The 13,320-nt window shown below is 36.9% G+C and overlaps 1 protein-coding gene across 1 annotated transcript in view; it reads right to left on the reverse strand.

The window, feature by feature from the left end:
- Positions 1-13,088, reverse strand: part of LOC136025301 (uncharacterized) — a 68,478-nt gene extending 55,390 nt beyond the window's left edge. The window contains exon 1 of the mRNA XM_065701200.1: positions 13,039-13,088. The gene's annotated coding sequence lies outside the window, so the exon portion shown is untranslated. The remainder of the gene's footprint in view (positions 1-13,038) is intronic.
- Between the last annotated feature and the right edge of the window lie 232 nt (positions 13,089-13,320).

Below are 13,320 nucleotides of genomic sequence, written 5' to 3' on the forward strand. Positions count from 1 at the left end.
TCTGGCAAAAAATGCAAAATTCTGAGATAGCCATTTTATTCAGCGTAGTCGAAAATCCTTATAACTATGTTTTTTGGGACGACTTACTCCCCCGCAGTCTCCGTGGGAGGGGCTACAAGTTACAAACACTGACCAGTGCTTACATATAGTAATGGTTATTGGGAAGTGTACAGACGTTTTCAGGGGCGTTTTCATTTGGTTGGGGGCAGGGGTTGAGAAGAGGGGGATATGTTGGGGGAACTTTTCATGAAGGAATTTGTCATGGGAGAAGAAAATTTCCATGAAGGGAGCGCAGGATTTTCTAGCATTATTAAATAAAAACAATGAAAAAATAAATATGACAAAGCTTTTTCAACTGAAAGGAACAGAATATTCCTGTTATTATTTTCCTGTAAATATTAATTCCTGTAAATATTCCGTAATAATTTATGTTAAAAGGAACAGAAAATATTACGCATATGAGGGGCTCATCTCCTCCTAATACCTCCCTCTTTACGCTGAAGTATTTTTAGAAATTTCAACTATTTTTTCTACGGCTTTTGTGATTCAGGGGTCATTCTTAAGAAATTGGGACACAATTTAAGCTTTAGCGTGAAGAGCAAGGTACTGACGAGGGGGTGAGCCCCCTCATATCTATATATATATAAAAATAAGTTGTCTGTGTGTGTGTGGGTCTGTCTGTCGGGTGACGACATTTTTGTGTGTCGACTGACGTCTTGTTTTCAACTGACGAAATTACAGACCGGGACATCGGGACTCAAATGATTACCGGGACACCGGCACATCTATCTATCTATGTATATAAAAATAAGTTGTCTGTGTGTGTGTGGGTCTGTCTGTCGGGTGACGTCATGTTTGTGTGTCGACTGACGTCTTGTTTTCAACTGACGAAATTACAGACCGGGACATCGGGACGCAAATGACGACCGGGACACCGGCACATAGGGAATATAAATGACGACACTCAAAGAGAAAGCGACCGGGACAAAAGGAATGTTCGATTAGCAATCACCATCAACAAAGCACCGGGACACAAATGACGACCGGGACACAGGGAATATAAATGACGACCAGGACATAAGTAAAAAAAACTAAAAAACTAAAAAAAGGTAAAAACTACAAAAAACTAAAAAGAAAAAAAAAAACTAAAAACTAATAAAAAAACTAAAAAAGCTAAAAAGCTAAAAGAACTAAAAAAGAAAAAAAAATAAAAGAGGAAAAAAAATGAAAAATAAAGGAGAAAAACAAAACTAAAAAAACGAATGTATATACAGACCGGGACACCGGGATACAAATGACGACCGGGACACAGGGACACAACTACAACGGGGACGCCGGAGGGCACAGGGGGATATAAATGACGACCGGGACACCGGGACACAAGGATTATAAATGACGCCCCGGACACTCAAAGAGAAATCACAGACTGGGACACCGGGACACAAATGACGACCGGGACACAGGGAATATAAATGACGACCGGGACACAGGGGCACAACAGGGACACGACCGGGGGCACAGGGGGATATATAAATGACGACGGCGACACAGGGAATGGTCGATTAGCAATCACCATCAAAAAAGCTCAAGGGCAATCATTAGAATCATGAGGTATAGATCTGTATACGGATTGTTTTCCCATGGACCATTATATGTTGCATGTTCAAGAGTCGGTAAACCTGACAATCCATTTATATGCACAGACATTGGGACAGCAAAGAATGCTGTATATTCGCAAGTTTTACGTAGTTAAAAACATATATATATATATATATATATATATATGCCTGGAAATATTTAAAGGACATTTATCCATTAATATATATATATATATATATATATATATATATATATATATATATATATATATATATATATATATATATATATATATATATATATATATATATATATATATATATATATATATATATATATATATATCTATATATATATATATAAATAAGTTGTCTGTCTGTGTGTCTGTCTGTCTGTCAGGTGAAGTCATGTTTCTGTGTCGACTGACGTCATGAAGTTAGTTGTCGTCATTTTTGCTATGACGGTGACGTCATTAACGGTATTTAAGACATTTGTTCACGGAAAAATGTTTAATTGTAAAATGACTGAAGAACCTACAATGGCAACAGCCGAGGAAGCTGCTCAAAGAGTTTATGCCAAAAAACTTGCTGCTGATAGAGAAAGTAAGAAAAGAAAGCGTTCCGAGGAATCACAAGAACAGCAAGAAAACAGGCTTGCGGCTAAAGAACGCAAAACCGCGCAGTTAGATGAAAATCCACCTGGACAGCGAGAGTCAAAACATATCAAAACTGAAAATGATAGCGATGATGATTGGGTATGGGATTTTGACTTGGATAAGGTCAACAATGCCTACCAGATTTTAAGTTAAAAAAACAAAGGTTCGTCGATATGTACTTCATAGTGACGCTGAAAAATAAAGAAGAAAAAGAAAACTGAAAAAAGAAAAAAGGTAAAAAACTAAAAAAAAACTAAAAAGAAAAAACACTCAAAGAGAAATTACAGACCGGGACACAAATGACGACCGAGACAGAGGGAATATAAGTGACGACCGGGAACCTCAAAGAGAAATTAAAGACTGGGACACCCGGACACAAATCACGACCGGGACACAGGGAATATAAATGACGACCGGGACACAGGGACACAACTACAACGGGGACGCCGGGGGCACAGGCGGGATATATAAATGACGACCGGGACACAGGGATTGTTCGAATAGAAATTACAAACTGGGACACCGGGACACAAATGACGACCGGGACACAGGGAATATAAATTACGACCGGGACACAGGGACACATCATTAGAATAATGAGGTATAGATCTGAATACGGATTGTTTTTCCCATGGATAATTATATGTTGCATGTTCAAGAGTCAGTAAACCTGACAATTTATTTATATGCACAGACAATGGGACAGCGAAGAATGTTGTATATTCGCATGTTTTACGTAGTTAAAAACATATATTTATATACATCTCTATTCACAGGTGGGACACAGGGACACAACTACAATGGCGCGTAACTAATATGGCGCGTAACGACTTACGCGCGCGGGGGGGCTTGGGGGGGGCGCGAAGCGCCCCACCAACTAGGTTTTGGGGTGGCGCGAAGCGCCACCCCAACAGCTAGTATATATATATATATATATATATATATATATATATATATATATATATATATATATATATATATATATATATATATATATATATATATATATATATATATATATATCTACAAAGTTACCAATACCATCTTGCTGGACATTCAATCTTACCTGTTGAAAATGTCCGTGACCTTGGTGTTCATTTTGATTCTGGTCTTAGGTTTGACAAGCATGTCTCTGAAGTAACTCGTAAGGCAAACTATCAGCTATTATGTCTTAGACGGAATTTCCGTAAGTTTAATCTCCGTTCATTCATTGCCATTTATATATCAACAGTTCGACCTATACTCGAATACAATTCGTCAGTATGGTATCCGTTGAATAAAAATGACAGAGCAAGGGTTGAAAAAATACAGCAAAGAGCAACTAAGCTTGTACCTTATTTGAAACATTTGCCGTATGAAAATAGACTGCACAGGCTAGGATTGTCAAGTCTTCAATTCCGAAGGGATAGGGCAGACATTATTAACACATTCCCTATAATCAAAGGCATTGATAATTTAAGTACATCACAGTTCTTCACATTTAATGACACTAACAGGACCCGTTATCACCCACATAAATTGTACCCCTCACTTTCAAAAAGGAAAATAGGCCAACATTCATTTTACAGCAGGGTGTGGAAGCCATGGAATGACCTTCCACCTAAAACATTTCTAACAGATGACATAAATAAATTCAAAACAAGACTAGCAGAAACAAATTTTCAAAGTAAATCATTTTTAAAATAATTTATAGTATTATTTGTCAGTGTTTGTTGTAGTCGTTATTTTCATCGATTTATATGTGTGTACTATGTTGTGTATTATGTTGTCATAACTTCTATTTATTATATTTATTGCGACAAGCTTGAAAGCTTACCGTATTTGGTATTAATAAATAAATAAATAAATATCTATCTATATTCACAGGTGGGACATAGGGACACAACTACAATGGCGCGTAACTAATATGGCGCGTAACGACTTACGCGCACGGGGGGGCTTGGGAGGGGGCGCAAAGCGCCCCCACCAACTAGGTAGTATGTTATAAAAATATGAGAATACAGAAGTTCGTTACGTAAGCTAATTTGTAAGTTACGTATATCTTTAACTAATAAAAATTTATTTTTACTAATAATTTTACTAATAAAAACATTCATAAGAAATTATAAGTTCTTGTTGCCTTTTTAAGTAACAAAAAAATCGGAGGGCAACTAGACCTCCATCCCCGCTCCTTTTTACTCAAAATCATTCGATCAAAACTATGAGAAAGCCATTTAGCCGAAAAAAATAAATAGGCAAATTTCGTTTTAATTATTCATCTGCGGAGAGCATAAATCAAAACATGCATTGATTCAAAAACGGTTAGAAATTAAATTAAATAAAAACAAGTGTTTTTAACTTAAGTAAGGAGTGACATTAAAACATAAAACGAACAGAAATTACTTCATATATGAAAGGGGCTGCTTCCTCGTCAACGCCCCGCTCTTCACGCTAAAGTCCGACTCTTTCTCTTTAAAACAGTAAAAAACTTTAGCGTAAAGAGCGGGGCGTTAACGAGGAAGCAGTCCCTTTCATATACGAAGTAATTTCTGTTCGTTTTAAGTTTTAATGTCACTCCTTACTTTCAGTTATTTTTTTTCAATTTAATTCGTAAGAAAACTTTGGTTTTCTAAGAATCCTCGAAGAAAGCTTTCAACTAATTTTGGTGTTTAGTTTCGAATTAATCAACTGAGGTATTTTATATAGCCTATCCCTAGGAAAAAAAGCGGAAAAAACAATAAATTTTAAAATGCACTCTATGCATGCCGTCACAGCTTCATATACATGGGCATTTTGTACTTGAGAATGATAGTGCTCTTTTGCTCATTTTCTCTTCTCCCTTGGTCGGTAACCAAGCTTTGCAAGACGCAGTCAAATATATTACTATTCCTCGGCTGAAGCATCTTGCCAAAGGAAGCTGTCAATCAAAACCTTTGACAAGACTTGATAATTGGTGCTATTTCAAGTTTTGACAATCGTCGGTCTCTAGAGAATTAAAAGACAGAAGGCTAACCAAACTTCAATTTTGAAGCTCGATGTTTTCAAGTTCACTTAATCACGGCCTTAAGGTCAATCTCCGAGGTTTGAAGCCAATGCTATTTTCCTATAGCAGTGAAATGCGTATTAACAACAAACACGACTAGATTCTTTAATGAAAAAATTACTGTGGTTTCATTGAAAGCTTTAACATGAATAGACCGAACAAATTTGCATTTTTTTCTTTAGAGCTTCATAAAAAACTAATTAGTGGGGAGACCTCTAATTTTTAAAAGTAGTAATAAAATTACTTTTAGAAGACGTAGAGAATTGTAAAGTAGCCTCTCTATTTGCCACAAGATTTCAAAATTTCTGGCCGTGAATTTTTTTTTATTATCATCAGTTTCCTTTCAAATTTGCCATTTAAGATATTCTTCCTTTACTATTTAAAAGGGTTGTACTAATCATACAGCCTTGATTTTTGTGTCGTTTTGTAGATCTTATACCGATAAATAATTCCAAAGATTCTCAAGTTTGTAGTTATGAGAGATGATTTTTAGCATTAATTCTTAGTATTTAAGATTTCCTTCTTTTTCATTGGCTTAAGCACTCCTTGAGGGGTTTGCCAGAATATCATTACGAATGTTGACATCTCCCTAGCATTACGACCAGATTTAAAAGGAAGTTGAAAACATATATTGTTGAGGCAACAACATTGGTGTTGTTGCCAATATAATTGGCAGCAACACCTTGAGGCAATAACATTTTTAACAGTTCATACGAATTGGAATTTGTTAGGTTACAAAGCTGTTACAAAGCAGATAACATTATTGGCCTTTAAAAGTAAAGAAACACCGATTGTACGCCTATAAAATGTATGAACGTTATTTTTAAAAAGAACAATATTCTTAAAAACACATCATTTTAAACATTATTGGCCTTTAAATGTAAAGAACACCGATTGTAGACCTATAAAATGTATGAACGCTATTTTTAAAAAGAGCAATATTCTTAAAAACACATTATTTAAACATTATTGGCCTTTAAAAGTAAAGAAACACCGATTGTAAGCCTATAAAATGTATCGGGATATCATTTTATTCCTAATCGTGCCGTATCTTAGAATATTTTGGTTTTTCCCATCATCTCATGTAGTTGATGATTTATAGGCTCGTTCATAAATGACTGATTACCCCGGTTTGGTACCGGGGTAATCATATACTTTGCTTTACGGAGTAATGCATATACTATTAAATTAATGTCATTTAAAGTGATATGTTCGTGAAGGTACATAATAAACATTGGGCACCCTTGCCCTGGGGTCATAAATACAGGTAAGGGAGGAAGGAAACCCTTAGGGGTATTCAATAAATTTTTGAAACTACTTATATTTATATACTATTTGTCAAAAACAAGAGCTAAGAGCTCATACCGCACTTGTGACGAGGTCAAGAGGAGCCAAAAGCTCATATGATATAAGCTGTAGCAAAATTCTAAGAATCAATAGATTGCTTTAAAAGGAAAATCAGAGGCTTAATGCCGGTCGGGATTTAAATTAAGAGCTCTGAATCACGAGGTACTTCTAAATATCAAAATTCATTAAGATCTGATCGCCCACTCGTAAGTTAAAAATACCTCAACTTTTCTGATTTTTCCTCTCCCTTCAACCCCCCAGATGGTCGAATCGGGGAAAACAACTGAAACGAGTCAATTAGTGCAGCTCCCTGACATGCATACCAATTTTCATCGTCCTAGCACGTCCAGAAGCACTAAACTCACCAAGGCACTGAACCACACCACCTAACTCCCCCAAAGAAACCGGATCCAGTCCGGTTACGTCAATTACGTATCTACGGCGTTTATAAGCGTTTTCCAAGATTTCCGGTTTCCCCCTCCGACTCCCCCCACCAATGTCAACAGATCTGGTCGGGATTTGAAAGAAGAGCTCTGAGACATGAGTTTCTCCTAATTATCAAATTTTATTCAGATCCGGTCACCCGTTCTTAAGTTAAAAACACCTCAATTTTTCTAATTTTTCCAATTTAACAACTTCCAGCTCCCCCAACGAGAACGGATCCGTACCAATAATATCAATCTTGTATCTATAGCTTGTTCTTATTCTTCCCATCAAGTTTCATCTCGATCTCTCCACTCTAAATGTTTTCCAAGATTTCCGGTTTCCAAGGTTTCTGTTTTTCCCTCCAACCCTTTATGTCTTTAGATCCAATTCGAATTGAAAATGGATTATCTGAAGCATAAGATTATTCTACATATCATGTTTCATTAAGATCCGATCACCCCTTCGTAAGATACCTCGATTTTCACGTTTTCCAAGAATTCCAGTTTCCCCCTCCAGCTCCCTTCAATGTCACTGGATGTGGTCAGGAATTAAAATGAGAGTTTTAAAGCACAAGATCCTTCTAGATATCAAATTTCATCAAGACCTGAACACCCGTTCGCAAGTTACAAATACCTCATTTTTTCTAATTTTACCGAATTACTCCCCCCCCAACTCCACCAAAGAGAGTAGATCCTAGCCGGTTATGTCAGTCACCTTTCTAGGACTTGTGCTTATTCTTTCCACCAAGTTTCATCCTGATCTCTCCGCTTTGAGCGTTTTTCAATATTTCCGGTCCTCCCCCTAATGACACTGGATCTGGTAGGGATTTAAAACGAGAGATCTGGGTTTCGGGGTCCTTCTAAATATGAAATTTCACTAAGGTACGATCACTCTTTCATAAGTTAAAATACCTAATTTTGTTTTTTTAGAACTTACCCTCCCCCCAACTCCTCGGGATTTAAAATAAGAGCTCTGAGACATGATATCCTTCCAAATATCAAATTTCAATAAGATCCCCCCACTCTAAGCGTTTTCCATGATTTTAGGTTTCCCCTCTCATCTTCCCCCCAATGTCACCGGATCCGGTCAGAATTTAAAATAAGAGTTATGAGACATGATATCCTTCCAAGCATCAAATTTTATTGATATCTGATGACTCTTTCCTAAGTTAAAAATATCTCATTTTTTCTAGTTTTTCAGAATTAACCCCCCCAACTACCCCAAAGAGAGCGAATCCAGTCCGGTTACGTTAAACACATATCTACGATATTTGCTTATTCTACCCACCAAGTTTCATCCCGATCTCTTCACTCTAATCATTTTCCAAGATTTTCGGTTTCCCCTTCCACCTCTGCCTACTCTCACCGGATCTGGTTGGGATTTGTAACAAGAGTTCTGAAGCACAAGATCCTTCTAAATATCAAGTTTCATTAAGATCTGATCACCCGTCCATAAATTACAAATACCTCATTTTTCTAATTTTTCCGAATTACTCTCCCAAAGAGTGCGGATCCGGTCCAGTTATGTCAGTCACGTATCTTGGATGTGTGCTTATTCTTCCCACCAAATTTCATCCTGACCTCTCCACTCTGAGCGTTTTCCAAGATTTCTGGTCCCCCCACAACTCCCCCCAATGAAACTGGATTCAGCCAGATCTAAAATAAAAGATCTGTGTTGCAAGATCCTTCTAAATATGAGATTTCATTAAGACTCGATCACTACTTCGTAACTTAAAAATACCTCATTTTTTCGAATTAACCGTCCCTCCACCCTCCCCCCCCCACAGACGGTCGAATAGGATAAATGACTATTTCTAATTTAACCTTGTCTGGTACTGATTTTTCTCATTTTTCAGAATTAACCCTCCCCCCAACTTCTCCAAAGAGAGCGGACCCGTTCCGAATATGTCAATCACGTATCTAGGATTTGTGCTCATTTTTACCACCAAGTTTCATCCCTGTCTTTTTTTTCGAATTAACCATCTCTCCACTCCCTCCAGACGATCGAATTGGGGAAACAACTATTTCTAATTTAATCTTGTCTGGTTCCTGATACGCCTGCCAAATTTCACCGTCCTAGCTTATCTGGAAGTGCTTAAACTAGCAAAACAGGGAAAGACAGACAGACAGACAGACAAAATTTATGATCACTATATGTCACTTCGTAAATACAAAGTGCCACAAAAACTTGTTAATACCACAGAAATTTACGAAACTTTTTCTAAGACCTTATAAGCCCTGAAAGCAAGAGATAAATTAGGGTCTAACTCGGTGTCTTCAAGTATCACCCCGATTTATGAACAATTAGCTACAACTGAAGCCCAGCTGGAGAAAATAAAAAGTCATCTGCTGGAAAACATAACCAATCAAACAGTTCGTGGTAACGAACTGTAGTAAGGAACGACCCGGCTCAAGTAACCAAAACTCTAAAAAATGGAAATTTGATATCAATAGTTACATCAAAAGAATCGCATTTTAATGCTGATTTTAAATATATAAGTTTCATCAAGACCAGTTATACCCATCGAAAGTTACGAACCTGAGAAAATTTGCCTCATTTTAGAAAATAGGAGGAAACACCCCCTAAAAGTCATAGAATCTTAATGTAGAACCTTATTGTTACTTTATTGTTCCCGTTACCTTATTGTAGAATTTTCAAGCTCCTATCTACAAAAATGTGGAATTTCGCACTTTTTGCCAGAAGACAGATCACGGATGCGTGTTTATTTGTTTGTTTTCTTGTTTGTTTTTTCCCCCACGGGTGATCTTATCGACTGAGTGGTCCTAGAATGTCACGAGAGGGCTCATTCCAACGGAAATTAAAAGTTCTATTGCCCTTTTTAAGTGACCAAAAAAATTGGAGGGCACCTAGGCCCCCTCCCACGCTCATTTTTCCCAAAAAGTCACCGGATCAAAATTCTGAGATAACCATTTTATTCACCATGGTCGAAAAACCTAATAACTATGTCTTTAAGGACGACTCACTCCCCCGCAGTCACCGTGGGAGGGGCTGCAAGTCACAAACTTTGACCTGTGTTTACATATAGTAATGGTTACTGGGAAGTGTACAGACATTTTCAGGGGGATTTTTTTGGTTTAGGGGGTAGAGTGGAGGGGGGGTTTCTTGGGAGGATATTTCCATGGGTCCTCATGAGTTTGAGATACTTCTCAAACAATAAAAAAATAAATATGAAAAGTTTTTTTCTACTGAAAGTAAGCAGCAGCATTAAAACTTAAAACGAGCAAAAATTATTACGCATATGAGGGGTTTACCTTCTCGTTATACCTCACTCTTTACGCTGAAGTATTTTTAGTAATTTCAACTATTTATTCTACGGCCTTTGTGATTTAGAGGTCATTCTGAAGGAATTGGGACAAAATCTAAGCTTTAGTGTAAAGAGCGAGGTATCAACGAGGGTTGAACCCCCTCATATACGCAATAAAAACATACGAATATAGAAGTTCGTTACGTAAGTTACGTATATTTTTTACCAATGAAGACGTTTGTAAAAAATTAAAAATTCTAGTTGCTTTTCTAAGCAATCAAAAACTTGGAGGGCAATAAGGCCTCCTCCCTCGCTCCATTTTTCTCAAAATCTTCTGATTAATTTCAATTAATTAATATGCAAATTTAGTTTTAATTATTTATGTGCGGAGAGCCAAGATCAAAACATTCATTTATTCAAAAACGTCCAGAAATTAAATAAAAAACAAGTTTTTTTAAATGAAAGTAAGGAGCAACATTAAAACTTAAAACGAACAGAAATTACTCCGTATATGAAAGGGCCTTTTCCTCCTCAACGCTCCGCTCTTTACGCTAAAGTTTCTTACTATTTTAAAATAGAGTTAAGAGAAAGAGTCAAACTTTAGCGTAAAGAGCGGGGCGTTGGCAATTATAATTGCGAACCAAAGGTCCAACAGGTTGAACCCACCGTGAATTAGAATGAGAGGGTTGACTCTAGTTCAGCATTGTGGAGTGACATGCATGAGAGGAAAATTGTCAAGTAAGTCAACCCGTAGTCAACCTGCGTGTGTTCCCCAGGAAGAACCTCCAACAGGTACGACTCCAGTTCGGCATTGTGAAGGGACATGCATGCACGGAGAGGTGTAGCATAAATGGGAGACAGTAACAACGGCAATCAAAGGGGTAAAATTAGCCTTGACTGGGCTGCCCAATTAATTGGACAATCTGTCTTGGCTTTTTTCTACAATTGGCCATGACTTTGACTTTTCCCACAACTATTCCCTTTTTTTAAATTCATAATCCGCAGATAATTTGATAGCAAAAGCTCATTCTACTCTCAAAAGATTAGAGATGTTTACAAGTTTAAGTTTGCAGTGTGTGAATGCAGAGAAAATTTTTTACTGACATTCTGTAGAGTGGGTGATTCTGTTGATGTAAGTAGTAAAGTTCTATTTGGTGAAAAGCCTATTTTACAAGTTATATCACTGCGGTACCTAGGCTTCCATATTGATTCTAACCTATCGTAGAAGCATCATAGCGACATTATCTACACCAAAATTGCACGTGGAGTTGGCATCCTCAAAAGATTGAAGCCTATTCTGCCGGAACGTATTCTTCGCACGATATGTTTTGCAATAATCTACCCATATATCATACGGATGTTTAGTCTGGAGAAGCAATTTTTATATTAATTACAAGCTAAATGGCTTTCTCATAGTTTTGATCGGACGATTTCGCTAAAAAAGAGGGGTGGGAGAGGAGGCCTAGTTACCTCCCAATTTTTGGCTACTTAAAAATACAACTAGATTTGTTTTATTTTTTTTTAAAAACGTTTTGGTTAGTAATAAACATACATACCTTACGAATTAGCTTATGTAACGAACTTATATATTTGTGTATTTTTATTACGTATATGAGGGGTTTGCCCCCTCATCAATACCTCGTTCTTTACACTAAAGCTTGACTTTTGTCCCAAATCTTTCAGAATGACCCTTGTATTCTAGAATAATTCAGCTAGAAGACTATCTTCTTCTAATGGTAGAATAACTAGCTAGAGTTACTAAAAATACTTTAGCGTAAAGAGCAAGGTATTGTGGAAGAGACGAACCCCCTTATATAAATAATATTTTATGTTCGTTTTAAGTTTTAATGTTGATCATTACTTCCAGTTGAAAAAAAATTTTCATTGTCTTTTTATAAATCACGCTAGAAAATCCTGCGATCCCTTCATGGAAATTCTCTTCCCTCATGACAAATTGCTCCATGGAAAGATCCTCCCACGTAGCCTGCCCCCCCCTGACCCACCTAACCCCAACACAAAAAAGTCCCACTGAAAACGTCTGTACACTTCATAATTAACAACTACTATGTGTAAACAATGGTAAAAGTTTGTAAGTTGCCGCCCCTCCCCCGGGAGCTGCGGTGGATTTAGTCACCCTCAAAGACATTGTTATTAGGTTTTGACTAAGTTAAATAGAATGGCTATCTTAAAATTTTGATCCGGTGGCCCTGGAGAAAAATGTGCGTTGGAGGGGGCTTCAGTGCCCTCCAATTTTTTGGTCACTTAAAAAGGACACTAGACCTTTTAATTTACGTTAGAATGAACCCTCTTGCGACATTGTAGGACAACTAGGTCGATACGATCACCCCTGAGGAAAAAAACAAAAAAATACGCACCCGTTATCTGTCTTCTGGCAAAAATACAAAATTCTACCTTTTTTATGATAGGGGCTTGAAACTTCTACAGTAGGGTTCTCGGATACGCTGACTCTGATGGTGTGATTTTGTTAAGATTCTGTGACTTTTAGAGGGTATTTCCGCCTATTTTCTAAAATAAGGCACATTTTCTCAGGCTCGTAACTTTTGACCGGCAAGACTAAACTTGATGAAACTCATAGATATTTAAAATCAGCATTAAAATGCAATTCTTTTGATGTAACTATTTGTATCAAAACTTCGTTTGAAAATGTAACTTGTAAATGAATAAAAGTAATATATTCTACTATAACGTTGAGATAGAACTTACCAATGTCTCAGGTTTTCCTGTCCCTTATTTGATCTTGTTTTTTTTTCTACCCATTGTGAAAGTTCAAATGCTAAACTGTTATCTGACTTGCAACCAACCAAATTCCAATGGTCAGCTGTTACCAATTAGACATGTGAAAAATTTGAATTCCCTTTAAATCTCGTCATAACATTCAAGGAAATCAACAATCTTTAAATATTCTGGTACAACCCTCAAGAGAGCAATTAAGCCAATGAGAAAGGAGGAAATCTCGGTACGTATTTCAATTCTATCTTAATAGAA

The sequence above is a fragment of the Artemia franciscana genome, chromosome 3 (genome assembly GCF_032884065.1).
Source record: "Artemia franciscana chromosome 3, ASM3288406v1, whole genome shotgun sequence".
NCBI lineage: Eukaryota > Metazoa > Arthropoda > Branchiopoda > Anostraca > Artemiidae > Artemia > Artemia franciscana.